This window comes from Saccoglossus kowalevskii, chromosome 9 (assembly GCF_978046115.1).
Source record: "Saccoglossus kowalevskii chromosome 9, keSacKowa6.1, whole genome shotgun sequence".
NCBI lineage: Eukaryota > Metazoa > Hemichordata > Enteropneusta > Harrimaniidae > Saccoglossus > Saccoglossus kowalevskii.
In genome coordinates, this window is record NC_140649.1 from 32,037,950 (window position 1) to 32,043,471 (window position 5,522).

The following is a 5,522-nucleotide window of genomic DNA, read 5'->3' on the forward strand; positions in this document are numbered from 1 at the left end:
AACGATTTTGTTCACTATAACTTATAGTTTGATTTTTGTTTTGCATGTCACTTGCATGATTGCTATTGAATAAATCCAAAATAATCATTTTGTTGGGAATTAAACAGACTACCCAAATCTCAAGTTTATCTCACCGTGCATTGCACGCATGTATAGCGGGAAAGTGGGAGAGGACATACTATGGACTGTATACTGAATGTGCAATACATAATACATTATTATAGTTCATTCTCATGCTACACTATATGTAGTGTAATATGTGTCATTGCTGATGCTACATTATATGCAGTATAATATGTGTCATTGCTGATGCTACACTATATGTAGTGTAATATGTGTCATTGCTGATGCTACACTATATGTAGAGTAATATGTGTCATTGCTGATACTACACTATATGTAGTGTAATATGTGTCATTGCTGATGCTACACTATATGTAGTTTAATAAGTGTCATTGCTGATTCTACTCTATATGTAGTTCAATATGTGTCGTTGCTGATGCTACACTATATGTAGTGTAATATGTGTCATTGCTGATGGTACACCAAATGTAGGGTAATATGTGTCGTTGCTGATGCTACACTATATGTAGTGTAATATGTGTCATTGCTGATGCTACTCTATATGTAATCATGTGTCATTGCTGATGCTACTCTATATGTAATGTAATATGTGTCATTGCTGATGCTACACTATATGTAGCGTAATATGTGTCATTGCTGATGCTACACTACATGTAGCGTAATGTGTTATTGCTGATGCTACACTATATGTAGCGTAATATGTGTCATTGCTGATGCTACACTATATGTAGTGTGATATGTGTCATTGCTGATGCTACACTATATGTGGTGTAATATGTGTCATTGCTGATGCTACACTATATGTAGTGTAATATGTGTAATTGCTGATGCTACTCTATATATATGTAGTGTAATATGTGTCATTGCTGATGCTACACTATATGTAGTGTAATATGTGTCGTTGCTGATTCTACTCTACATGTAGTGTAATATGTGTCATTGCTGATGCTACACTATATGTAGTGTAATATGTGTCATTGCTGATGCTACACTACATGCAGTGTAATATGTGTCATTGCTGATTCTACTCTATATGTAGTGTAATATGTGTCATTGCTGATGCTACACTATATGTAGTGCAATATGTGTCATTGCTGATGCTACACTATATGCAGTGTAATATGTGTCATTGCTGATGCTACACTATATGTAGTCATGTGTCATTACTGATGCTACACTATATGTAGCGTAATATGTGTCATTACTGATGCAACACTATATGTAGTCATGTGTCATTACTGATGCTACACTATATGTAGGGTAACGTGTCATTACTGATGCTAAACTATATGTAGTCATGTGTCATTGCTGATGCTACATTATATGTAGCGTAATATGTGTCATTACTGATGCTGCACTGTATGTAGCGTAATATGTGTCGTTACTGATGCTACACTATATGTAGTCATGTGTCATTACTGATGCTACACTATATGTAGTCATGTGTCATTGCTGATGCTACACTATATGTAGCGTAATATGTGTCATTGCTGATGCTACACTATATATAGGGTAACATGTGTCATTACTGATGCTACACTATATGTAGCGAAATATGTGTCATTGCTGATGCAACACTATATGTAGTCATGTGTCATTACTGATGCTACACTATATGTAGGGTAACGTGTCATTACTGATGCTAAACTATATGTAGTCATGTGTCATTGCTGATGCTACATTATATGTAGCGTAATATGTGTCATTACTGATGCTGCACTGTATGTAGCGTAATATGTGTCATTACTGATGCTACACTATATGTAGTCATGTGTCATTACTGATGCTACACTATATGTAGTCATGTGTCATTGCTGATGCTACACTATATGTAGCGTAATATGTGTCATTGCTGATGCTACACTATATATAGGGTAACATGTGTCATTACTGATGCTACACTATATGTAGCGTAATATGTGTCATTGCTGATGCTACACTATATGTAGCGTAATATGTGTCATTGCTGATGCTGCACTACATGTAGCGTAATATGTGCCATTGCTGATGCTACACTATATGTAGTGTAATATGTGTCATTGCTGATGCTACACTATATGTAGTGTAATATGTGTCATTGCTGATGCTACACTATATGTAGTGTAATATGTGTAATTGCTGATGCTACAATATATGTAGTGTAATATGTGTCATTGATGATGCTACACTGTATGTAGTCATGTGTCATTGCTGATGCTACACTATATGCCAGAGTAGTGAACGATTTTGTTCACTATAACTTATAGTTTGATTTTTGTTTTGCATGTCACTTGCATGATTGCTATTGAATAAATCCAAAATAATCATTTTGTTGGGAATTAAACAGACTACCCAAATCTCAAGTTTATCTCACCGTGCATTGCACGCATGTATAGCGGGAAAGTGGGAGAGGACATACTATGGACTGTATACTGAATGTGCAATACATAATACATTATTATAGTTCATTCTCATGCTACACTATATGTAGTGTAATATGTGTCATTGCTGATGCTACATTATATGCAGTATAATATGTGTCATTGCTGATGCTACACTATATGTAGTGTAATATGTGTCATTGCTGATGCTACACTATATGTAGAGTAATATGTGTCATTGCTGATACTACACTATATGTAGTGTAATATGTGTCATTGCTGATGCTACACTATATGTAGTTTAATAAGTGTCATTGCTGATTCTACTCTATATGTAGTTCAATATGTGTCGTTGCTGATGCTACACTATATGTAGTGTAATATGTGTCATTGCTGATGGTACACCAAATGTAGGGTAATATGTGTCGTTGCTGATGCTACACTATATGTAGTGTAATATGTGTCATTGCTGATGCTACTCTATATGTAGTTCAATATGTGTCATTGCTGATGCTACACTATATGTAGTGTAATATGCGTCATTGCTGATGGTACACTATATGTAGTCATGTGTCATTGCTGATGCTACTCTATATGTAGTGTAATATGTGTCATTGCTGATGCTACACTATATGTAGTGTAATATGTGTCATTGCTGATGGTACACTATATGTAGTGTAATATGTGTCATTGCTGATGCTACACTATATGTAATCATGTGTCATTGCTGATGCTACTCTATATGTAATGTAATATGTGTCATTGCTGATGCTACACTATATGTAGCGTAATATGTGTCATTGCTGATGCTACACTACATGTAGCGTAATGTGTTATTGCTGATGCTACACTATATGTAGCGTAATATGTGTCATTGCTGATGCTACACTATATGTAGTGTGATATGTGTCATTGCTGATGCTACACTATATGTGGTGTAATATGTGTCATTGCTGATGCTACACTATATGTAGTGTAATATGTGTAATTGCTGATGCTACTCTATATATATGTAGTGTAATATGTGTCATTGCTGATGCTACACTATATGTAGTGTAATATGTGTCGTTGCTGATTCTACTCTATATGTAGTGTAATATGTGTCATTGCTGATGCTACACTATATGTAGTGTAATATGTGTCATTGCTGATGCTACACTACATGCAGTGTAATATGTGTCATTGCTGATTCTACTCTATATGTAGTGTAATATGTGTCATTGCTGATGCTACACTATATGTAGTGCAATATGTGTCATTGCTGATGCTACACTATATGCAGTGTAATATGTGTCATTGCTGATGCTACACTATATGTAGTCATGTGTCATTACTGATGCTACACTATATGTAGCGTAATATGTGTCATTACTGATGCAACACTATATGTAGTCATGTGTCATTACTGATGCTACACTATATGTAGGGTAACGTGTCATTACTGATGCTAAACTATATGTAGTCATGTGTCATTGCTGATGCTACATTATATGTAGCGTAATATGTGTCATTACTGATGCTGCACTGTATGTAGCGTAATATGTGTCGTTACTGATGCTACACTATATGTAGTCATGTGTCATTACTGATGCTACACTATATGTAGTCATGTGTCATTGCTGATGCTACACTATATGTAGCGTAATATGTGTCATTGCTGATGCTACACTATATATAGGGTAACATGTGTCATTACTGATGCTACACTATATGTAGCGAAATATGTGTCATTGCTGATGCAACACTATATGTAGTCATGTGTCATTACTGATGCTACACTATATGTAGGGTAACGTGTCATTACTGATGCTAAACTATATGTAGTCATGTGTCATTGCTGATGCTACATTATATGTAGCGTAATATGTGTCATTACTGATGCTGCACTGTATGTAGCGTAATATGTGTCATTACTGATGCTACACTATATGTAGTCATGTGTCATTACTGATGCTACACTATATGTAGTCATGTGTCATTGCTGATGCTACACTATATGTAGCGTAATATGTGTCATTGCTGATGCTACACTATATATAGGGTAACATGTGTCATTACTGATGCTACACTATATGTAGCGCAATATGTGTCATTGCTGATGCTACACTATATGTAGCGTAATATGTGTCATTGCTGATGCTGCACTACATGTAGCGTAATATGTGCCATTGCTGATGCTACACTATATGTAGTGTAATATGTGTCATTGCTGATGCTACACTATATGTAGTGTAATATGTGTCATTGCTGATGCTACACTATATGTAGTGTAATATGTGTAATTGCTGATGCTACAATATATGTAGTGTAATATGTGTCATTGATGATGCTACACTGTATGTAGTCATGTGTCATTGCTGATGCTACACTATATGTAGTGTAATATGTGTCATTTCTGATGCTACACTATATGTAGTCGTGTGTCATTGTTGATGCTACACTATATGTAGTGTAATATGTGTCATTGCTGATGCTACACTATATGTAGTGTAATATGTGTCATTGCTGATGCTACACTATATGTAGTGTAATATGTGTTATTGCAGATGCTATACTATATGTAGTCATGTGTCATTGCTGATGCTACACTATATGTAGTGTAATATGTGTCATTGCTGATGCTACACTATATGTAGTGTAATATGTGTCATTGCTGATGCTACACTATATGTAGTGTAATATGTGTCATTGCTGATGCTACACTATATGTAGTGTGATATGTGTCATTGCTGATGCCACACTATATGTAGTGTAATATGTGTAATTGCTGATGCTACACTGTATGTAGTGTAATATGTGTCATTGCTGATGCTACACTAGATGTAGTCATGTGTCATTGCTGATGCTACACTATATGTAGTGTGATATGTGTCATTGCTGATGCTACACTATATGTAGTGTGATATGTGTCATTGCTGATGCTACACTATATGTAGTGTAATATGTGTCATTGCTGATGCTACTCTATATGTAGTTCAATATGTGTCATTGCTGATGCTACACTATATGTAGTGTAATATGCGTCATTGCTGATGGTACACTATATGTAGTCATGTGTCATTGCTGATGCTACTCTAT